This window comes from Manacus vitellinus, unplaced genomic scaffold (genome assembly GCF_001715985.3).
Source record: "Manacus vitellinus isolate BGI_N305 unplaced genomic scaffold, ASM171598v3 scaffold_18_pilon, whole genome shotgun sequence".
NCBI classification, from domain to species: domain Eukaryota; kingdom Metazoa; phylum Chordata; class Aves; order Passeriformes; family Pipridae; genus Manacus; species Manacus vitellinus.
Genome location: NW_021939324.1, coordinates 8072736 through 8097522, shown reverse-complemented (window position 1 = coordinate 8097522; position 24787 = coordinate 8072736). Strand labels below are relative to the sequence as shown.

The 24787-nt window shown below is 42.2% G+C and overlaps 1 protein-coding gene across 2 annotated transcripts in view; it reads left to right on the top strand.

Annotated features, from left to right (window-relative positions):
- Positions 1-1053: 1053 nt before the first annotated feature.
- The window catches only part of KANK1 (KN motif and ankyrin repeat domains 1), a 121292-nt gene continuing 97558 nt past the window's right edge, over positions 1054-24787 (top strand). The window contains exons 1-2 of one of the 2 annotated variants that reach the window (XM_018070416.2): positions 1054-1149; positions 24329-24456. The gene's annotated coding sequence lies outside the window, so the exon portion shown is untranslated. Of the gene's footprint in view, positions 1150-16650; positions 16693-24328; positions 24457-24787 lie in introns of those variants that run through there. The other variant, XM_018070417.1, reaches the window with a different exon arrangement.

Below are 24787 nucleotides of genomic sequence, written 5' to 3'. Positions count from 1 at the left end.
AGTCTTTCTGCTGTGCCTTTTGCAACCAGACTTGTCTATCTCGCGTTGGCCTCTTTAGCCACCAGCGCACTTGTAGCAAATGTGGGTAGAGTCCTTCCCAAATCTTTGTTCACAAAGCCCGGCCATGATGATGATAAAAAGCAGCAAAGGACAGTCAAGATGTTGATTGTGAGACAAAAGTATGGGCACTTGACCCATGCATAGTTGTTTAATGAAACAATATTGCAGAATTTTTCTCCCAATTTCCTGACTTCCAACAGAAGAGAAATTGGAATGAAAGAGTGTCTGTTTTGCAGCTTGGCAAATGCAATTTAAGCCTTTGGGTATTTTCTCACCAGTGCTTTGTTATTAACCCTACTGCTAGTAGACAGGTATTGTTTAAACTCCTCCTCTTCAGGATCCTTGCAATGTTAATAGATTGATACATTAAGACATAACCTTCTCCACTTCAATCCAGCTTTTGCAGGGCTGCACTAGAGCACAGCCTTGCCTTGCTTTTTTCTTGGTTTTTTTTCCTTTTTTTTTTTTTTTTTTTTTTCTTTTTTTTTTTTTTTTTTCAGCGTGCATTTACCTCAATAGACACAGCAAAATACCTGCTGAGAGAAGATGCTTAATTTAGCTGAATCTTTCTTCAGAGTAGAAACTGATGCTGGGGTCAACCCTACTGTGGTGGGTTTTTTTGCTTGGTTGATTTGTTTGTTTGTTTTAGCAGAGTGCTTCAATGGATGATGACTCATATATTGGAATTTGACTTTTCACTCCAATTAGCCACAGATACACCAAGATGCATCTGCCATTCTGCAATAGATAACTTCAGTGTGCATTGTTTACATTCAGATACCAAACCAGGGTGAAAATCAGGCTGTTCATTCATTGGGACATGTCATGTAGCTGAGTGTGAGTGCACATCCCTTCAGGCTCCATTAGCGTGAGTTAACTTTGTAATTGGGTTTCTGGGGCAAACAGGGACAGGAAGCAGAAGTAATTTGGCAGGCAAGGCTTAGATTTTTTTTTTTCTGGGTGGTGTAGGTGCACAAGAGAGCAGAAGTAAAAGATGAGTGCAGAATGGCTGGAGAAACCTTAAAAAAGTGGAAGACAGTTGTGTAAACTTCATGTGGATATTGTGGAATATCATGCAGCTATACCAAGGTGGGATTTTACAGCTATATTAAAGCACAATTTCTGTAGCTCCCATGCTTCTCTTGCTGCTCTGTTTTTCAGCTTGCTGTCTGGCAGTAGCACTGTGTTTTGTGGAGTCTAGCAACCAAAAATGAATTTGCTGAATGAAAAGCAGTTGTCACTGAAACTGCTTAACTGTGAAAGTTAAAGAACTGTAAGTTTTGAAGTTGTTCTTAAACTCTGTTCATAATCTCTAGTTTTCATAATCTCTAGTTTTCCACGACCAAAGGGGGGGAAACAATCCAGCCCAAACTGTAAATTGTTAGTGTCTTGGGCAGGGGAGTCAGGTTTTTTTGTTTCCTTTTTTTTTTAGGGCATTGAGAGTCATATGGCTCTTTTCAGGTGTTCAGTCTGGATTTCATGGCTAGGCTTTGCGAATGAAGATTTGGGAGTCTGGATTTACATGAGTGTGATTAGAATTAAGCTGCTTTATGGTATTTTTTTTAAAACCACACTTAACATTTTTCAATAAATAACTTCACTTTTAAAACAATAGCCTTTATCTTAGACTAATCTTAAGATTTAAGCTAAAAATCTCTTCTTGTATTGCTTTTTCCAAGTCTTAAGATTCCATAAAGGTCCATTCCTTCCTGACATGTGGGGCTGAACTTGTTTAAACTTTTAACTTTCTGGTTGGTTTTTTATTTTCCCCTCATGATAAACTCCTGAAGGGTTTTCTCTCCTCGGATGAACGTCAGTCTTACTCTGGCATCCTGGCCATTTTCTCAATGTGTATTCTACCAGCAGTCTGCTCAGACTGCTTTCTATGCATGGCAAGTCGGTAACATTCACAGATGATATAAAATCACCTTCGGGAAAACCAAGATCGAATCTCTTTGAAACCTGGAGATGCTGGAAACGATGTAGGCATGATTAGCTGCAGTTTATGTATTGTCAGCATCGTTTAACCGGGCTGACAAACTTGATGCATACTTATCACTTTTTTCTTGTGGTGCTGCTTTACTCATGATTTTTTTACCAGGAGACAAGGGCTCTGCTGCGTGCCCGTGAGTGGAGTGAGAGTTGCCTTAGTCTTGATCCTGATCCCATCTGTGATTTATCACTGTCTTTGCCTCCTTTGTGTTTTTCTTGCAGTTTCTCACCCTATCACTGTTGGTGCTTGTGCCCGCTGTCATGTTTTTAGGAAATGTTGCGAGATCACATCAACAAAAATACTAGTGGCTGCCCGGAGCCTTCTCACTGGGGAAATTTAAGGAAAACAATCCCTTCTTTGTGTCGGTGCACACATCATGACTGTCACGAGTTATGCGGTAGGCGTGCTAAGGAGATGCAGTCCGTGCTCACTCCGGCCAGATCCGACGGTGGGAGGTGCCCACCGGCTGCTGGCATGAACCCCTTCTGGGTAGCTGCTTCTCCAGCCAGATAGGCAGTGCTCAGTGGTTGGACGAGGACCGAGGGATCAAGAAAATGTGGTAGAAATAAAATGGAGTTCTTCAAGAACCTTAAAAATAAGCAGGTGACTGAATGTTTTGCATGTTGTAAGGGATTGCTGGTTTTGGCTAAAGCAGAGTCGAGAGGGTTTCAGGTCTCTTATTTGTAGCAACTCCATTTTTTGTTAGCCTGGGGGAGGAAAAGGTTTGTTCTTGTGCAGCTGAATATTAAATCTCTGGCTCAGAAAGTGTTAAGTGTATGTGTTTATTACTCTTAATGCTGGTATGTTTTTCATGTCAGCAACTAGCCAAAAACTGGGGAGATTTATGCAGTTTTTTTCAGCTGGTAGAAATTAATGACACACAGATTTATTGCAAAGCTACATGTGAAATTTTGTTTCCGCAAGCATAGGGTGAGTGGGACAAAAAGGGACCCTTGCTGGTTTGCAGCCTGTAGTTGAGCCTTGTGACCCCTCCACAGGGAGCCCTATAATTCTGCAGCAACCCCAGCTGCCTCTTGGTCTTTTTGTGTTGTTTCCCTAGTACCCACTCCCATCCCTCTCTCCGGGGCAGCAAAGCCCCCTGGCCCTCGGTCCACATTGCTCACATTCCCAAGCTCTTCGTGCACACCCATGGGGTAGCTAAGCTGGTCCTCTGCTCTGGCTAGGAAACGCTGTTGTGAAGCAGCCTGCCTGCTCCTGTCCTCCCTTCATACCCATCAGAGCCCCCGCTGCCCACATACCTCACATTCCTGAGCCGTGTTTTATTTGGGGTGGTGTTTTGCTTTGGAGGCTGTTACTGCTTGGTAAAGAGATTTCCTTGTAGCTACATCTTCATGGAAGGGCAGTGATTTATATGCCCTGGTTTAACACATTTGGTGCCCGTTCTGGGTGGTTCAAGGTCTGTTCAGTGACTGCAGGTGAGCGAGATGGCAGATGCATGCAGCAGTGAGGAGAGTGCAGTCAGGGGCCAGAGGTTTGGCTGTGCATGGACTGAAGGAAAGCAGTGGAGTCCTGGAGGAGGCTCCATAGGAGCTGGTGTCTGTGACTGTTTTGTAGGGAGGAAGTTGCATTGTAATTTTGCTTAAAAGACTTTTTCCCCCCTCACCTCTTCCTCCAAGCAACTTGCTAATTTGCATCACAAAAGTGAGCTGGGGTTGTCTCCTTACTGTGTAGCAGAAAATATCATCTCTTCAGCTCTTTGGGGGACAATGAGACAATTTATGGGTTGCTTTATGCATACTGCTGCATTCAAGTGCAACTATAAATATTGTTTTACCATAATGTCCAGTTATGGCCATTCTTACATCAGTGCTGAGAGAGTCTCATTGCAAGGAGGAGACCTGGCTGGCCTGTGATACTGTTGTTGCTGTGTAGAAGAACCAGCTGGGTATGTAAGGCACATCCAGTCTTTAGAAACAGTGGGCTGATACTCTCCATTTCTTACTAAAGCTCTGCCAGAGATTCTTTGAGCAAATAAAAAATAGCAATAATGTATTTATACACAGCTAGGAGTACAGTACTGCTGCTACTAACAATGTTCCGTCACCTAACAACCATTTTGTATCTATATTAAAGCTTAGTCAAATTGACTTTGGTGGAGCTGGAGCATCTCATCACTTTGATTTCAGTGCAGAAGTTGTCAAGCCACAAAGCTGTTCTGATATTCCTGCCTGGAGTTTCTGTAAATAGGTGTGTGACCAGTGTATATATACTGTAGGTCAGAGGCAGTAGTTACTCTCCCCTTTGTATAAATCTCTGGACCTTTACCTAAAACCCAGAATAGTACAGAGACTACAAAAGGGACCAGAGCTAAGGGATGGAGTCTGTGTTCTGCATTGCCTCAAGATTCATGTTTCTGTGCTGTGTTGCAAAATTGTCGTGTTTAATGCTCTTGCTCTGAACGGAAAGCCTCTTGTGGCTGGCTAAACTTTGGAAAAGCAGTAGGTTCAAGGAGGAACATTTTCCTTCCTTCCCCAGGTAAAATGTTCTCCTATACTGATGCTTGAATGCTTATGTTTGGCTGTCTTTGCCCTCTCAAAATCCAACTGTTTTTCTTTGCCAAAAATTAGGTAAGCTCCAGATAAAACTTCACATGTAATGAGTTATCTAATTCCTTTAAGAACTGTGTTCTCTCTCAGTGAATTACTCACATAAAAGCACTTGCTAAACCATGTCTAGACTGCAAAGACCTGGATTTGACTGAATCTAATTAAAGCAATGGTGGCTTTCAGGTGCGGATTTAACTGCAGTATGTTATCCTGGCTTTTGCTAGAAAGAGATTGACCTTAGCTGAGGTGGGTTTGACTTGCATGCAGAGGTAAATTGAAGTCACATACCTGAAATGGTACTTCTTCCCACCTGCTTAGCCTGCCCCATGTAGAGCATCATCTGCCCACAGAAGGATGGCTGAGCAGCTCATGGAGATGTGGGTTTCAGCATAGTCTGAGAAAAATTGAAATCAACTTCCTGCTGGTTTTGGAGAGTTAGTTGAATAATTTTGAGAGTTACCAGGAAGTTTCTGACTGCAGTGGAGAGATAGGAGGAGGCTTAAAATATCGCTTCTAGAAAGACTAGTTTTGATACTGGAGGTTAAACATGCTCAGTGCACACAGCTCTAACTGGTCCATGCTGGCCAGCCACCCTCATGACTAGGCTTATGAGTTCATTGTCCCATCTGTGCCCATCGCCTCATCTTGACTACTTAAGCCAGGGTGATGACCAGCTGCCTATTGATTAAGAGGGATTAGAGGAGGCCTGGATGTCTAACACAGCTGGTTTCTCCATCTCTGAATAAGCTGCTGGATTGGAAGTTGCAGGGTTGTCCGTGGATCCCTCCTGGGAGATATTCAGGGTAGGTTTTACTGGAGTATGAAGAAGCACAATGTAACTCCAGGCTTCTGGTAGTTTTACCTCACGGCCTTGAACATTTGCCCAGACACGTCTGTGAAGCATCTTGGCTGTTCTCATGCTTTTGCTATTCCTCCGTCTCGGCTCTCTGGACTCCTTTTATTTCCTGTAACTTTTCTATCTAGTGCACACTTTGTTCACTGTCCATCAAGTTGTGCCTGTTCCTCTTCTTTCACCCTGCCCCTGAATGCTTGCTCTGTTTATTCAAAGTCTCTAAGACAATACAGAAAAGGGAGGGCAACAAGAAGAAAATGGAAGAAATAAAAGGGAGAAGTGAAAGAGCTGTCTCTGACAGAATTCAGGCTCCTCTGTCTAAACTGACAAGTAAAACTTTTTCTTGAGAAACTGTCCTTTGCTTTACATTTTCAGCCTGTCATCAAATTTCTACCAGTTTTAAACTGCAGGAGCAGAAGTAATGAGCCAGTAGTGCAATTCCTTTTCTCCTCACTGCAAGTGTGTGTGTGTGTGTGTGTAAACACACAAATGCCTCTCACTGTAACAGCAATAGTGTGTGACTACTGTGACTTTTCAGACTGCTGCAGTCTTACAAGATGTTCTAGTTTGGAAATGGAAAAAGAATACATACTGGACTATTCTTGGTACAAAGTTCAAGGCTCAGCATTGCAAAGAAAATTTATGTATGGCTAATAAAAGATACACATACTACTTCACGGCAGTGTGCAGAGAGGAAATTTTTCCTGGCAAGTAATGTTGGCCTGATCTTGTCTTGTCCGTGGGTGTCTTGAGAACTTGCATTTTTGTCATCTTCTCAGCAAGATAAACCACATAAGGGCCAGGGATCATAACACAAATACTCAGAGGTACCACAGTTGCTTTAGTGAGTACTCCCTAGCCTCAATTGTTTGCAGCTGGGTAGTGGGGGCTGTGGACTACCCCCTTGCTGCCCTCTCCTCTGGCCATGGGCTGTGACCAGCTGTGCCTGTGGCACAAAACATGTGCTTGCTCTGCCAGCTGCTCTCTTAAGCTCTTCCTACTTTCTGCAGGAATCTGGTGTTTTCTTAGCTGTGAACACTCCTCCAGCCTGAGTTATGCATGATTTTTTGAACTGACCTTTTGATTTCCTTTCACTATTAACGTGTTAATTGAGAGCTTGTTCTTACAGGGCATATGTTCCGGATGAAAAATAGCCCCAAATTGTGTTGTACATTCCTGTATTATGTTTTGTTACTGTGGAAAGAAGGCTGTTGTGCTGCATGACTGGTTTATAATTCCTCTTGGATGGCCCAATCAGGACTGAAGTTGGATGAAGTGAATGGTGGCTGGTGCTGATGTTGAAGATGGAGTTACAGGCAAAGAGGCTCCAAGTTATCTTTCTTACCATAAAAAAAGCTATAGTCTTCATTCGCTAGGCTGAGATGCTGAGCTTTCCTCTGATCTAGAAAACTCATCTATTTCCTCAATAGTTTCTTGAAAATTTAATTTTAAATCATGGCTGTTTGTGGTTTTTTTGTGTGTGGTTTTTTGTTTGTTTGATTGTTTTCCATAAGGGAGAAAACTTCGCTTACTTTTGTCTTGCTGTCTGTCGGAAGTGACAGAAATTGCATCAGAGCCTGGATGGGGGTTTTTTGTAGATGAGTTTGTCTTCCTTGTGGCTCTGGCATTCATCACTTCTGTTCCTGATAGAAGTTGCAGGTCATTGAGATATTTTAACTCCTGACCTAATACCATGTGAGTGTTTTCTCTGCTCTTGCCCAGTTTGCTCAATTCCCTGTTTGGTCAGCAGCTGGGGAGCTGCTGGGAGCTTGGCTGGAGATGGGCTGGTCTTGGCTCCAGGTCACACACAGAGCTGGCTTGTTGCTTGTTGCTGGTATTAGCCTGTGTACTGGCCGGTGTGACTGGCGGGCTGAGCAGAAGGCTGCAAAGTTAAAATGCTGTCAGTGCTCTCAGCCCACGCGCAGGGCTGGGTGACAGGGGGAAAGGGTGACGTGAGTGCACACCTCATACTGAGGAAGCGAAGCCGGCTGAGCCTGCGGTCGTCATACCTGTGTTTCCTTACGTTTGCTGAAGTGTAATTGTAAACAGCTGTTTCCTATTTTCTTTGTAGATCTTTCTTTGATGTTCTTTTTAACCCGGATTTTTCCTTCAGCTTGCCAGTTACTTATAACTCCTAATTCCAGTTTAATGACTTTTTTGTGTCTGGGGATTGTACATTATTTGCATCACAACAGAGCCCCATGAAAGGCTTGGAGTAATGTCAGCTCTGGATCTGGTGTTAGGCAGTTCAAAGTGCCGAGCATGAGTTTTGTCAAGTTGGTCCCTTTGTGCTGCTAAGTGTAAAGGCACTGATCTCGTTGGAAGTAGGCAGGTGGCAGGTCAAGCAGCACATCTGAGAGTTGCCTGAAAAGTAATAGGTTTGTCATAAGGAGAACTTTCAGGAGTTCTATTTTACGACATCTCTAGTAAAAATAAGCTAATAAACATCAAGAGATCAAGAGCATCTCAAGGGTTAGTCAGTCCCCTCTTTTTCATTTTGTGTATTATGGCCTATCGATTTAATGGGATTGTAGAATCAATTTCTCAAAGGCTGGTGATAAAACACATCAGTTAAAAAGAGAGTGAGATTGAAGCTTGGAAGGAACCACATAGTTCTGTGGACTGTTTCTTTCAACACTTTGAATTAATATTTTCTTTAATTAAGAGTTCATCATACTAGAACTATGTAGCAAAATATGTTTCTAATCTGCTTCCCCCCAAGCTGCATTTCTTTTTAATTGCCAAGTGCTCTATTTACCAGTAGAAGTACAGGGAAATATTAATATATCTGTACTGAGAATATTTGAAGAATAATGTTGAAGTCTGCTAGCATCAGGATTTTTTTTAAGGTACAAGTGTGTGAATGTTTCATTTTAAGCAGGAGGAAAGGAGGTCTGCTTTCACTTTTCCCAGCTACTGTCTGAGATCTCTGTTAAGCTCACTTCTTGTTTTCCTCACTCAGCTCAGGCTCAAAGGTTGCAAATGGGTCATTGCATTTTGAAATCTTTCTATTCAATTTCTAAGCATCCTTTAGAGATCAAAGCAAAAAAACCCATCTCTAGCTCACAACATCCCCAGCTGTAGTACATCCAACAAGTTTTGCAATACTTCAGTACTGTCAAAGTAGTGCAGCTACTTGCTTTCTGTTGGTGAGTTTTGATGGATCCCCGTTCTTTCAGCTTGCTTCAGATAGGTAGCAAGAGCAGGAATCACCTCTCCGAAGGAATTTCTCACATGCTGTGAATGCAAAGGGACCATTTGGTCTCCTCCCACCATCTAAATCTTTCCTCTTGGCTCTATGGGATTTAGTGCCAGCTCACAACACAAGTGTGACAGCTGGTTGGTGTCCAAAGTCCTTTGTATTGTTCCATCTTTAACTAGGAAATGTTTTATCAGAGGATCAAAATGCTCTTGGGTGAATTAACTTTTTTTTTTGCCAAACTGTTATTTGACACGTGTAAATATTGTCTAATATTTATAGGAAGTACCAGTACTCCTGGCACAGGAGTGATTTTTGGCTATCACCCAAATAATACTGGGTTTTACACTGCTAATTTCACAGAGTAGCCTGCATGGACTGCTAGAGATCACATCTGGAAATAAGATCAGGTGTGCCAGTAAGTTGCATGCAGATAGACAGGTGAAGGTCTCCTAGCTTGTCTCATGATACAACTCTGAAAGCAGCAAACGAGCTTCCATTGTCAACTGTGACTTGTTTCTTTGCCTTCCCTTCTGCTTCTGTTTCTGAAAGAAAGTCACATATCACTTTGCACTGCTCTGGCCTTTGGAGACTTTGTGAAGCTATGGAGGTGTGACATCACTCCTGCTCCTCTGTGAATTGCAGGGTTTATGAGTGTTCCTTGTGCAAAAATGCAGTAAAAGAAGACCCCTTGAGCAGGATTTTGCAAACACGGAAGCTGTGAACACTGCAGTGTTTTATTGGAAATGCCACACTGTGGAAGTAGAATGAGAGAAGGGGTGAGATCCTGTGCCTGGGATTCCCTTGGGATTCTTGGGACAGGTTGTGTGCATGCCAGTGGAGGTGTCAGTGCTGGTGGGAGAAGCATGAGCTGCAAGCACAGATGGAGGTGGTCTTCAGCTCAAGGCTGTGTGCTGCGAGGAAATGAAGCTGAATAAGGTTGTGTTGGTGCCTGGGGAAAAGGTGGGAGTGGGGAGGTCAGGTTGCAAGGCAGTGAGGTACTGCCTGGGGTAACACCACTTTTCAGACTTTTCAGCAGCTGTTACTGGAAAACTTCTTGGGGGGGTGATGCCTTTTGTCCGTACCAGCACATAGCTTTGGATGACTGTTCAAGAGAGCAGTCCCATTATGAAAGATAGACACCTTCTCTTCAATATTTAGGAACAGGTTGATTTTTTTTTTTTCCTATAGAAATTGAATTTGGGTGAAATAGACCCAAAACTGAAGTATGCTGTTTTTCCCTGGTCTCTGATTTGAAGTATCATGTTTGTCAGTCACCTTGAAGTAACTCCCCTCCACATACAAGCACACACACACTCTCTGGGCAGGAGGCCCCGGCCCCACTCTCCAGAAACAAATGGATGATACACTGCATGGTGGTTCAGCTGCTGGTGTCTATGAGGTATCTGCACGTACCGTCCCCTGACACCTCTTCTTCCCATTTTATGCATGGAAATCTGGGATGGCAGCACTGTTCTGCTGCCTGCAGTGCCCTTGGGGATGTGAAAGGCTTGTGCTGCAGGACTGTGTAGTTGCAAGAAGGTGGGGTTTGTCCTCTGGAGAGGGGGGGAGAAAATTGCTGGTACATGGTGAACTCTGGGCTATTGAGTTAGTATTTGTCTGATACACCTGAGGGCAAAATCGTAAGAAATGCATGGTGTCAGGATGCCTGACTGATGTGAGAAGAGTTGGACTGGGGCACGCAGAAAAGACTTTAAGTGAGATGTTAATCAGTAACAAACTGAGTCATCCTGCAACAGCTTGCAATGCCAAGTAGAGACGAACACAGTATAAAAGGAAGGAATGTTCATAAGTGTGTTTATTCCAAGTAGGAGAGGACTCTCCCTCACTCTTACACTCAAACCCAGGGCATTTGATTGCTTTTGAAAAGAAATAATAGAGTTCAGTAGGAAGCGTGTCCCTATACCTTTTGTTCTCTGTCATGTTCTCCAGATCTGACAGCCTTGGTGTGAAATGCCTGGTAATCACCCAGAGGGTAGCTGTGTTATTCCTCCTTACCCAGTCTGGGTCCTGGCTACCTGATCAGCATTCCCGATCCAGCCTGCTGCACCTTCAGGGTCCTTTAGCTGACCTCTTACTGGTTACCTGTCCAAAGAAGGGCTTGAAGCCAGTCAGTTTGTCAGAGAGAGGAGCTGGTACAGGGGAACTCGTTAACCTACAATGGTGTATCCTGCAGTGGAGCATTTCTGCATTAAAAGGAAAGAACCCAGAATAAATAGTATTCCTATTGTTTGCCTGGCACAAAATCTGGTTTGTTTTAAGAAAATATCTCGTCCTTGACATTTTTATTCCCCTGCTGTTGGCTCTGAATTACACACCTGAGACTGAACTGCAGGTGTCTTCAGGTTCAAATGAAGTAAAACATGCTTGCTTCTCAGATTTCAGTGAAATTTGTGTGCTGTGGTAAGGCCAGAAACTATAACCCTTTTTTTTTCAGGGGAAGATAGGTGGCTGAGATTGCTCTGTGAGTGAGTAGAAAGAAAAGGATGGGGACAAAGGGATGAAAAATTGCTGTGAGAAAACACAGCTGGCTAGGCTGCACATCTCCTGTGCTTTGAGCAAGCACTCTGTGTACCCATAGGGTGATAACACAGAAAAAAAAATCCTTTCCATTGCCTGTGTTTATCCACTTGGCCTGTTGCCCACTTGCACTTAGGCAGTTGTGAAGAGGTGGTCTTGATGCTCCTGCTTCACCCCAGGTAGTAGCAGTAGTGAAGAGAAATAGTGCTAGGAGCATTTAAATGTAACTGGAAAAGGGTGGTGAGATTAGAGCTACTTTGGGTATGGCACAAGGTTATAGCCTGTCCTGCCTCATCAAAAAAACCCACAATCTAAATATTAATTTAAATAACTCCATGGTTTTTGTGCCAGCTAAAATGAGGGACATCTCAGTCTTAAATAAAGTGAGAAGAAGGAAAATATTTTGGATTATTGAGTCTTTGCTCATGCAGGATTGTTCTTCAAATTTTTAATGACTGTGGTGTCTCTTTGACCCTCCAAAAGGCTACAGCTGAGCTGCAGATGTTTCAGATGATATTTAACTTTGAGGCTATATCTGCCTAATGACAACTGGGAGTTTTGACTCTTGAGTGTTCTATTGTTTCTACTGTGATAGTACTAACAGTGCGGCCTTGATATGCAAACAAACTATTGCTAGTTGCAGAATGCTGGAGGTCCTCAGTGCTAAAAGTGTGCTGAACTCTCTTTTTGTTGGGTCCATTGGTGTTTTTCCATTATTGTTCTGTCTGACTCATCTCTTGTTTTAGTGCTGTATCCAAGGAGCTTTTTATAGCCTTTGATCCAAGATAACTGAGCACCTAAGACAACAGTCTTGCTTCCTTTAGCTGCCCATGTCTTAAATTGGCATGTCACTTGCAATTGCACTCTGGTTCTGCCCTTATGCCAAGGCATCTCTATGCTGTTCCAACTTGTTCAGAAATAGTTTATTTCAGGGAAGCTTGTTCAACTAACAGATGATACAAAAACTCTTCCTCGTATAAAGTTACACTTTTGAAAGCATCTATGCCTGTGGTGTGCTGACCTCCCATCAAAATCACTGTGCATGGTAAGTTGGTGCTCTGAAAACTAATCAAGCAAGAGTGATGTTGCTTTTCATTCACCTTTTCTCACTGCTTATAGGGAAAATCATCTTGTGAGATGATTTAGTCTCTAAATGGCATTTTTCAGAACAACTGAAGCTTCTCTTTTAATGCTGTCAAGTGCTATTCCTACATGAGCAGATACTTTGCAGCTAGAAGCTTTGCCTGGATGAGGAGGAATTAATTAGCAGCCCTCTTGCTAGATGGTGTCCTCTTTCAGTCTTCTCGGATTGCAAAGGTTAAGAATGAGGAGGAAAAAACCCTTCTGATTATCTCTTTTCATGACTTGATGCTGGCCAACCTGAGACAGTTTATACCAAGCATGCTGAGTAGGGTTCAGTTAAATTTTCCACCAGCCAGAGCCTTTGCAAAGCTGAGCTGTTGCCATTCTCACCTCGCACACCCCTCCTGCCTATGCTGCCCTTCCCCTGGAGCAGTCCTTGTTACTCACTGCTGAGAAGTGCTGGGGAAGGAGAGCATGGCTGCTGTGGTATGAAGGGCAAGTAGCAGCATTGTCACTGCAGGCTGCAGCTGTGCTTGTGCTCATGAGATTTCACCAGGGATTTACTGTGATGTGGCCCAAGGGCTAAAAAACCCAACACTTTTTCTCCAAACTCTCCCTCTCTCTGCTTAGCACTTCACTGTCAGAGCAAGAAGTAGCCTTTCCTTTGGCTTCATTTTGTTCACTAATAATTGCTCTAAGAAAACAAGTCTTTAATTCATTACTGCTTTGATAGGGTCTGGATATTCGAGAATAAAACATGAAAGTGAATCTAAATTTTTTTCCACCTGCAGAGTAAAAATGAAATACCTGCAACTGCCTTCAGAAAAACAAGTTTTAATTTATGGTTATGTATAAGCTGTTGCATGGCAGTCTTTGAGTGTGTCTGCATGTCCCCCCTTACCTCCCTAAAACTTGTTGGCCCTATTGTTAGAGAAGGGTTTTGCTGATAGTACAGATATATTAGCTTTGTAGCAGGACATGCACAAGCTGCTACTCTTGACCCCTAAGGTTTTTGTGGAAGGTCACAATGAAGAGGCTGGAATTCCTGCCTTAATTACATTGAAGCAGAATATCCATGCTGGTTTTCCCAAAAGATTAAAAGAATGATACTGCATTGCTTTGAAATGTGATCTCAGAGCATCCAGCTCTCAGGACAGCTTCTCTCATGTTTAACACATGCATGGATTTTGTGTATTTTTAAATGTAATTACTAGTCATTGGAATAAAATGTGAAGGGTAGTTTATCACACTGGTCATCTGCTATTGTCTTTGTCTTTCTTGCCAGAAGCTTTAGGTGCTCTCCTATGGTGCAGCAGTGAAGCAGAAGACTTTGTTTCCCTGGTTTTATGGAGGGAATATTTTAAGGTAGCTAAGCTACACCTATTATGCTGTTACTGTAATATGCAGGAAGGTACAGCTCTACAGGTTTGAAAAATAAACACGCAAAGAATTGCTCAGTGGTTAGGCTTGATAGACTGCAAAGATGCCTGCAGGACTGCAGCTAAACAGAAGGCCCTGGTGTTGCTGTCCTAGGACTTTGTGGAAAACATGCTAGAGAGAACTGTGTGCCTTTCCCTCCTTATATATAGATTGGCTCACACAGCAAATAGATTCTTGCCTCCAACCCAGCTATGCTGTGAAATGTGGTATCAAAGTATCTGCTGCATGGTGAACAACTGTTTTATTAATTGTGGGCCTTTGCATGGTCAACACAGCTTTTGTGTCTTCTTCTTTAACTTCTGGATGTCAAGAGCACTTCCATACTGGACTGCATCTCCAGGGCAAAGCTGAACATACCTATTTTCTCTGCTGTTTCCCCCCCAGAGCAGTCTAGTCTCCAACCATTCTGGAAATAGTCTCTTTTTAATAATGATACAAGGCTCACTCTTTCTCAGAAGTTAAGAACTGATAAGGAAGATTGGAAAACTTTTTTGTGCACCTGAATTACCCCTCCTCCCTTTCACCCCAAACCCTTGTGTACGTATAGACAAGCTACAGATGACAACAGTTTTTGGATTGAAGCCCACAATAATACCGTTTTCTTTTTGTCACTGTTGATGAAACAGTGTCATGAAGATGCTGCAGGGCAGAAGGGGGGAGGGAGGTATTCGAGGTTCTCCTGGGTACTCCAGATGTTTATGTAATAAGCCTAAGCTTGCAGTGGAATACAAACTATTTGTGAAAGGCCCCCAGGTCTATCCATGGATAAGCTATTTGTCTAGGTTTTCTGAGCAGAACAGAAAAAAGAGCTTAACTGGCAAGCCCTAATTAGCTCTGTGCTCTAGCAGCTCTTTCCCAGGAAAATGACTTGAGGAAGGCTGTTACCAAACCACTAAACTGAAATTTAAAACTCTAACATTGACTTTTCCCTTCTTTTGTGTTTATTGGAATAGCAAATACTGAAATGGACTGGAGAAATTCCTGCTTTTACACAGTGGCAATTAAATTATTCCAACCAGGATTTGATGCAGACTTGGATCTTTACTCTGTTTCCTCTCTTTTCACCACAAGCCACTTTTGTTTGACTTAAAGCATTTTCATCACATTGCTCAGACATTCTGAATAGATATTTTAAGTAGGGCTTAAGATGGTTGCTCTGTCACCTTTTAATTCTTTTTTAGGTTATGTGGAAGAAGGAAAGAACATTCAAAATAAAGCTATCTGCAGTTTTCACAAGTATGTATGAAAGAATGCAGGGTTTAAACTCTGCATAAACCATTATTTGCAAAAACAGATTTAAAACTCACAAAAAAATTGTTCAGCAAGTTCTGTTTATATGGTCATAATAATTTGACAATGACCAATTTTCATATCTTGAGATTTCAAATACATGTAGAAAATAGTCCCCGAAGTATTACCTTCTTTCTACATGGTCACTGTGGCAACTTGTGTTCCCTGAGATACATAGTTATCCTGCTTAAAGGGAAAACACAGGTCATTGAAACTACAAAATCTGACTTAGGGAAGTACCTCTCAATATTCTATGTGCATTGTTATGAATTCCAAAGTTTTTGAAGTATATAAAGAAGGGCAAGAAATACAGGCAACTAGACTGCTTGAAAAACAGCAGAAGAATGATTCTAGAATTGTTCATGTGTCTCTGCTGGAGCAGTGTTCCAGATGCATGCATTGTCCCTAGTGCATGAGGAATCAGCTGAAATAAATACCTTGTATTACATATGTGTTTGTACAAAGCACCAAGAATGAAATGAGCTGAATCAAGAATGCTGGAATTTCCATCATAGAAAGGGGATACTTGAGTTAGTTGCCCAGAACAGCAACATACGGATGCTGGTATCAAAATAAGTTCAGGGACAACTGGGATCTCAATAGCTATAGATACTATTGCATCTTATTTGTCAGGAGTGCAGCTAGGTCTTGGTTTTGAGGAATATGAAAACTTAATATTACAGAAGACTGAGTTTGACACGTGTATGCAGTTCTCTTGTTTGAACTGCATTTTCTCTCTCTGAAGAAAAAAGCTGCATTTTTATGTTGTCTTCTAGCCTTAAAAGTTCTGAAAGTTTTGTGTATTTCACTAGGTTTCAGCTGTGAATACTGGATTGTGGTATTTCACTTATCTTCTGCTGCCCAAAACTTGAAAGGTGAATGCTGTTTTCTTCTAAGTGAAGAGAAGGCTACATGCAGAGGGCACCCTGTATGCTTGGTGAGAAGGGGGTACTGCCATAGGCATAAGCAGCTGTGAAGTGAGTTGTGGATGCTGGTGGAGTTAGAAGCCATGGTGTCTTCTCTTCATGCATCTGCCCCGTTTCCCCTCCCAGTGGGTCCCATCCAGTCCTGTGGACGGTCTAATTCTGCCAAAGTCCTTTGGTTGTGCTGAGGAGCAGGCAGGCGCCACACAGGAGTGCAAGAGGCATCACAGCGCTGGAAGAGGTGGATGATGAATGATGGGATGTGGCTGGTCCTGTGGCAGGCATCCTCACAAGTGCTGCATGAATGATTTGTGGGGTCAGAGGAAAACAAAGTGACACTATGTTATCACTGGTGGGCAGAAAGCTCAACATCCATGGTTTAGCCCACTTGGCTTTGTGCTTCAGCAGTGACATTTTGTCTTTGTAATGTATGTACAGTTAAGTCCAGAGAAAATTTCTCCTGCCCAAAAAATTTTGTTCTCTCAGGAGTTCACGAAAAACCTTCTTAATTGATGGTTTGGACATAATCTAAGCCTGGAGTGTCAGTGTGACTTTTCCATTCATATTGGTTCACGGATGAAAGAATGTGTGGCAAATACTCAGCGTAATTATGCATGTTTCTAATGTTTCAGCTTGAATAATACCGCCCACCTTCCCAGAGAGGTCAAGTTACTGTTTCAGGCATTGCAGTTAAATAATGTACGTTTTGGTGTGCCAGAGAAAAACGGTGGACTAGCAGACCTGTAAGTTTAGTATTTTATTTCTTGCTCTTTGAAGAAATAGTGAAAGCTGATCTGGTTTGTGTCACTGAGTAGGTTTTGGTGTTGCAATCTAATGGAATATTTAAATTATATCTAAATGAGAGAGTATTTGTAGCTTGAAGTGGTGATTTGTTTTTGAAAGGCAGTACTTAATGTCGAAGGTGTATTAGAGTGTGTGTGTGTGCACGAGCATGCAAAATCCCCTGGTTGGTATCTCTTTCTGGTGGACAAACTGTTTGCAAACTGCTGCAACAAGCCGGATAGTCCTGCACAAATCAAAGTCTGCTCAACAGAGGCTGTGGTGGGACAGCAATTAAACTGGTAATTTTTCATCCACAATGACCCTGAGTACCTGCAAGTGTGCTGAGCCCTCACACCAATGTGATAAAGCAGTGCTGCAAAGCTTGTGCTGGCATTTTCATCTGCTTTTCCACTCTGTCCTCTCCCTCCCCTGCCTTTTGCTGGCTGCCCTCACAAGGGAGAGCCTGCAACTTTTCAGGAAGAATCATTTGAGGTTGCTTTGCTCGGTGACCTTCATGTTTTATGCATTGTATGAGTAGAGGGGACTTTTGCAATTTTATATGGCATATTTTTTAGCTGCTCAGGAGAAATATATGTTGAAAATCACACTGTACATGCATGTTTTCCCCAGTCTAGTTTGAGACATTATGTTGTTAGACTACAACCTTAATGTCTGTGAGCTGGAGCATGAAAATCTAGTGTTCAATGTATTTATTTTTTTTTCCTGTATGTGGAGAGAGAGAGTACTAATATTGTTATGAATCTTACTACTTATTTTTTGGCAGAAAGGATGGGAATATTAGTGGACGAGAAGCTGGACATGAGCCAGCAATGTGTGCTCACAGCCCAGAAAGCCAATTGTATCCTGGGCTGCATCAAAAGCAGTGTGGCCAGCAGGTCAAGGGAGGGGATTCTGCCCCTGTACTGTGATGAGACCCGCCTGGAGTGCTGCATCCAGCTCTGGTGTCCTCAGCACAGGAATGACCTGTAGGAGTGAGTCCAGAGGAGGGACACTAAGATGATTAGAGGGTTGGAGCACCTCTCCTATGAGGAAAAGCTGAGAGAATTGAGTTTGTTCAGCATGGAAAACAGAAGGCTTAGGGGTGACCTAATTGTGATCTTCCAGTACCTGAAGGGAGCCTACAAGAAAGGTGGAGAGGGACTTTTTACAGTGGCATGTAGTGACAGGGCAAGGGGGAATAGATTCAAACTGAGAGTAGGTTTAAATTAGATATTAGGAAAAAATTCTTTACTGTGAGGGTACACTGGGACAGGTTGCCCAGAGAAGTTGTGGGTGCCCCATCCCTGGGTGTGTTCTAGGCAAGGCTGGACAACTTCTGAGAAACCTGGTCTAGTGAAAGATGTCCCTGCCTAGAGCAGAGGGAATGAGGTGATCTTTAAGGACCCTTCCAACCCAAACCATTCTATGAATATTGCTGTTTGTGGAGTTCCCAGTCAATGCCATTGCTAAATATGCTATTCAGGATAACCATTTCAGCAGAGAAGAACATCCTGACCAGCACTGCCTGTGTCCTGTTTGTCCTCCCCTTGCTAATCCTTCTTGCTTATGCTAGGACTTGCTACTGTCCTGCTCTGTTTCTGAGGGACACTGACAAATGTCTTAGAGTGACAGGACTTGAAGTTTAATTGGAGAAAGCTGTTCTCTTAGGAGCTACTAGTGGAACTCTAAGGAATAATATGTCCTTTTCCTTGGAGGCCACATGTTTGGTTATTTAATTTTCCTGGTCACTGAATCCTTGGAAATGCTTGGTTTTGTCTACCACCCCTCATCCAAAATGTCTTTTTTACTGTTTTGTCTAGAACATAGTGCTCTTGAAGGAGTAAGAACATACAGTGTTATCCTGGATTAGCTTGCTTCACAGGAAGTAAATTCAGAATGACCTTATTATTAGTTCTTCTTGTTCAAATAATTGACTCAGAACATCAGATGAGACAGCTGTCATATTTGGTTGTTATTAGCTTTTGCACAAGGGAAACAGTATTACCATAAGAGTGGCCCTCAGTGATATATGACTTTTGAAGATCCTTGCAGCTTCCTGTAGCAAGGAGCATACCACCCAATAGCACTGTGCAGTTTGGGGTTCATCAGTTCATTGCTTTTTCAAAGCTGTCTGCCAGCTGAAAATCTGTTTTGCAGTGGTGGTTGTGTCATGGCACTGTTTGTCCTACCAAGCAAAGATCTCCTTTCACAAAGCCCACGGTGAACTCCACAGTTGGTATAGGGAAGGCACTGGTGGAGGAAGTGGGACATCTATCTGACCTGAGTGTACAATGAATGGTGCTTCACCTGACTTGGCAGCTAAAGGCGTTAAGATTCAGCACATCTGTTTGTATGGCTTGCTGGGTTTTACTGTATTGTCACAATCTTGACCAGTTTTTATTGTTTGGAGACTGAAGTGTTTACCTGTCTTGTTACTTTTACTGTGTACAATTCACAGTCAGCCTTTGGGTAAAAAAAATCTGAAGGAAACAGCCCTTTATTAGGTATTTGTAAACTTACATGTACATCTGATGTTTTGATGCCTTAATGTTTTTGAAAGTGATTGGATAGCAAATGTATCTTACGCCATCTTTGTATTTTTCATGAGCTGAAGTATTTGGGTCTAAGTGTGAGAAGTACTTCTTTAACACCTACTTATCAAATGCAATTTAATGTCTCATAAGTGAATGATGATGCTTTTTACAGGGGTGTAGGATTTGTATTCATCCATGCTGGATCTGGTAGACTTACTTGAGTATTTGTCTGCTCTGCTGAGACTGCAAAAGTCTCAAGAAGTCTTTTGATACTGCTTAATTGACATGACTTCTCCTTGTCTCAATGCAGCACACTTTGTGCTAGGTAGTTGTCCCTGTGCTTTTGCCACAAGAAACAGCCTACGTGTTGAAACTTCTGAACACTATAGTACAAGCCCTGGGCCAAAGCAAAACTGCCCTTTCTGGTGCTGTGACCTCTGCCTGTGCAAAACTGACTGACACGTGAGAAGCCAGCCTTGCCTGCCAGGTTCTAGCTGAGCTGGTGTATCGCATTTACCAGCAACATGAGTCACCTTGCTCAGGTAACTCCTGCTAAATTCATGGGGCTGTGCTTTGCAGAAGGTCTGTGTTTACTGAGAGAGGCCGTAAGAACAGGATTGTCTCAGAAATACCTTAGTTTTAGATATGTATTTGTGGGGAGGAGGAAGAGGGGACTAGACAGGGACACTTCAGAATCTGAAATTGTCTGTTCTGCTTGGCAGTAAAACAATTCCCTGGCTTTGGCTTGTCTGTGCCCCAGGGAATGACCCTTCTGCGCCTTTCTATCCTGTAGTATGGGCAGGCTGTGAGGCTTTGTTCTGCTGCAGGTTGTAATGTATGTGTTCCTCTCCTCTTGCTCTCTGGTTGCTCAAAACCAGTTCCTATCGGGATAAGCACTTCAAGCTACTGCGGAGTACCTTATTCCTTAATGTATGTGTTTTAACAAGTCATAAGAAGCTCAAAGTCCATTTGCAGTACTGGAGGAGCAGGCCTCTCTACCAAGAGGTGGCATCAAGTACAATAGATAAAATGTTCTGGCTTTAGCCCAGGGCTTGTTTTATCACAAGAATGTTGAAAGGAAAGTCGCTTTGGCAACACTTTTAACTTTTTCTACTGTGCTAACAACCACACTATTATCTGCTACTTGGAGCTGACTAGGTGGAGAAAAATTATACTAGCACTAGAAGGTCTCTCCTTGCTTTATTTTGAGACTAGGTGAGAAATTTAAATGTGGTGTGAATTGCCTCAGGTGATTGTCAGACAATCACCATTATCATTATACATAGCTCCTCTGAGGTACTGTCCTGGACCTTTCCTCCTGGGGCCCAGGAGAGTGTCCATAGGTATACCCTGTCACATTCGTCCTCTAGCAGCCAAGGATCCTCAGTAATACCTGTCAATTATTTTACTGTTTGTCAAGAATTGGTGCAATGTACAGTACTGACTGCTGAAGGTCATAGACCTCAATAAAAATGAGCAGTGCCACAGCTTCCGAGAGGAAACACCCCTCCATGGAGGGTTCATCCTAGGTGGAAGACCCATCTTTCATGTGAAAGAGACTGCTTGGGGTGGGAGGTGGGGTATCCAAATGGCAGGAAGGATGCATCACCATGGGGAGATTCCCTATGCAGAGTAGTCATGTTACTGTGGGCCCTGCCAAGATTAATTAGTGTCTCTGCAGGGTTAATTAGTATGGTGCTTTGTGTCGCACAGACATAGCCTTAGTTATTTCCTGTAGCAATTATGAGAACTTATGCCAGTGAAGTGTACAAAGGCTGAATAGTGCTTTTGACTACTTAAAAGCTTTCTGTCCAAAAATGTAGAATATATTCACCAAGAAATAGTGTTTTTACCATTGGAAGTGTTATCTTCAAATTTATTTTAAAATAATGTCTTCTTCACACCAAAAATTTAAATACCTTCTGGTGCTACGCAGGGTGTCTTTAACTGACTTAGAAGATGTTTGTTGGACACAACATCTGAGGCATATCTCAATAAGTTATCCAGCCATATCCTTTCAGTTGAGGGGGCTGGTGTTTTTTTCAGACCAGCATAAATTCCTCTTTAGATAAGTGAATCAGGCTGCAGGAGAGAGGTGGGTGTGTTGGAGGAACATGTGGGAGGAAGTGTTAAACAGTGTTAAAATGGAAAAGGAGAGAGGATGGAATACGTGTGTTAGCTGCCTATAGTGAACTTGTCAAGCTAGTGAAGTATGCTGTGAAATATGTGGACTTTCCATTAAAGATTGGTGACAACATGTCCTTGAGAGTTTAAGGAATATCTGTTGCATAGTAAGCTTTGTTTAAATCTAAAATTTTATGAAGGTTATGACTTTCTGTAAAAATTACAACTTTATCAGCAAATAGACTCCTTTTCTATATGCAATATCTCTGCTTAACTGTTTGCCCATGTTTGTTTTCATTTCTGCTTTTCTTTCCTTCTACTTAGGACTTGGTAATACTAATCACTGAGTAAGTTTTCTGCTTGGAAATGAAATCAGATTGCCATTTGTGAAGCAGTTTACAAGAACAGTTACTTTTTTATGTGAGAAACATACATCCATTTTATACAGATTAAAATTTTGCTTACAGTATTACATATATTTTTTTAAATCCCTATTGTAACAGAATGTTTTCTAATGTTTAGTGTTTTTGTTAATACCTGTTAGGTGTGGTTTGTTCTCCCCTTAAGGGAAAAAATGGGTGTGCATTGTAATGTTTTTTGTTTTGGTTGTGCTTGGATGTGTAGGAGTCAGATGATTGTGTATACATGTATGCTGTGATTTGTTTTGGATAAAAAGCAAAAGTGAAGCATTCTTTCCATCTGGCATGGAAAATATTAAGGTATGTGATAAATCTTAGCTCCCAGAGGATTTCTGACTTTTGATCACTCCTCTTTGATAAAGATGGGCAATTTGCACAAAGTTCTCACTACTTCATCTTGTGGCTCAAGCTGTGTCCTAGTTCTGGCTTTTGGTGTTGCACAGTTACTGTGTTTTCAAGCTTATCTGGACCAGGTCGGGGCACAAGGTCTCTTCAGCTGAATTACAGAGTGCCTGGTACAGAGTTTTGGTAGCTGTGGGGAAATGTGCAAAATGTGAAATCTGCCGGAGAAAAATTAACCTGTGCAGAATACCTGAATGATCGTGACATCATGGTATGGGGACACATGGCACCAGGGGTTTGAAAGTCAGGTTTTTATGTCCTTGAACAGCAGCTGAGGATGTGTGACCATTGATCTGTACCGCTTTATACAGAAGTGTAGTGCAGAGGTTATACAGAAATGCAATGATTGTGGTACTTCCTATTATCTGTGAATATATAGCTCCAAGGATATAATTTGCTTTCTGTAATCTCAAGTTCCCTAATGCATTACAGTTTTTAATATTATGTATATGGAGATACTTGTAATCAGTTTAGAATGTACCCCTATTCTAAGAAAAGCATTTTGGAGGTATCGTGGATAGATAACATGCTGCATAAAACGTTTATATTTTACATGAATAGCTAAAAGTATAACTAAATGTATTGAGAAAGTGTTAGAGAGGAGAAGAAATTGAAGAAATTGACTGCCATTCCTTGGGGTAACTTTAGAACACTGTTTAAAGCTCATCTAAGCTTGGGGCTTTTGGATTTCTGGGTTTGTAACAGATGTTACCTTTCTAGACACTAAGGTGTCCCAACTTATTTTCCCCTCCCAACCTCACAAAAACAGACCCTTGTAATTTCCCTTCAAATGCTACTTGTTATTTTAGTTTATGAAGACAACCCTTAGGAGGCTGTTTTAGGGATTTGTAAGCAGTGTATGACCAGAACAATGCATGTATATCTATGTAGGGACAGGGGTCTGTAACATGCTTTTGGTACTGGTTTTTTAATTAATTTATAATAAAAATTCTTTAGTTCTTAACTGGTATGATTCTCTTGCACTCCATGAAGGTCCCATTTCTGTAGTTTTACAGACTGGGACAGCAATCACCCTGTATGTTCATACCAAAGCTTTAGCAAAGTATTTAGTAACCTGGATGATAAGTGTCTTTTACTTGAAAATGATCTTTAAAATTCTCCTGAGTAACCATGCTAGATATAGAGGAGTTGTTCTGCTGGCCCATCCCTTCATTGCTGTCAGATGTCAAAGCAGAGTCATTGTGTAACTGTTCAACATCAGCGCTGCCTCAGGGTGCAGCTGACTCCCACTGTACCTGTGAGTGGTTGTGTGCTGGGATATCTCAAAGCAAGGAACCGTGTCTGTATGTATGTGCACACACCCTGTGTGTGTATGTGCACACGCTTGCACTTTTGGAAATTTACTCGTTTGAGGATTAAACACTGCAAATGAGTTGGAGCTGAAAAACAAATGACTAACTCTTTGTGATGGAACATCTTAGTTGAATTGCTGTGGGGGAAGAAAGCTGCCTTACGTGCTATAGCGGTGCAGGCATGAACTCTGCTGCCGTTGGAGTGTCTTTATGCATTATGAGTCGAGATTCATAAGTATGAGTCCTTACAAGATAAGAATTTTGAAAAAAACCTGTTCAGGAAAATGAGATGTTTCTGTAGATGTCCTTCCTTTTCCTGTAGTCTATAAAGTACTTCCATGTGTCTTCCATGTACACCAACGTCCTGGCTTATGTAGCGCTAATACTTAGCTCACATGGGCTTCTGATGCGTTTCCCAGTTCAAACTAGTACTGGGTTACACACATTTACTCTTGTGTTTCTGTGACTGGCATGGCTGGTGTATCCTGACATGCCTGGAGCTTTGTTTCTGTTCATTCACATGGACTGTTGTTTGAACAAAGAAGATTTAAATTGGGAAGGCAGTGCATGGTGACCTAGCTATTGCAAGATGCATGCTTTCTTTCCAGGGTGCTGTAGCCAAAATGTGGCTTGTGCATTTCACCTTGGAAACAAAAAATGCCTCAGCTTTTCATATTTGTGATTGTTGGTACCTTTTTATTGTTTAGCAGCATGGCTCTACCAAGCATCAGAGGTTTTAAGCATGAGATATAATGCCCAGCATGTGCAATGATTAATTGGTGCTTTTCATTTCTCTTCTTGTAGGATGACTCTCAGATTCCTGAATGTTCTGTCAACTACCGACACATTGCATTAGCTGAATCTGCTGCATTATGTTTGATGCCTAAAAACCCCTAAAGGAGAGACTGGCACTTCTGTTACAATCTTTTAAGGTAAGATATGATTTCTTTTGCTGAGGGCAGAGGGAAGAAGATAGACATGGTCGCACAGACTGTCCTAGCCCCACCTCTTGCTCTGTAATCAACCTGTCATGGTTTAACCCCACAGAGCTGCTCGCTCACTCCCTCACCAGCAGGATGGAGGAGAGAACTGGAAGGGTAAAAGTGAGAACTTGTGCACTGAGACAAAACCAGTTTAGCAGGAAAGCAAAAGCCATGCGCACAAGCAAAGTAAAACAGGGAATTAGTTCACTCCTTCCTGTGAGCAGGCAGGTGTTCAGCCCTCCCCAGAAAAGCAGGATCCCATCTCACGTAACAGTGTGAC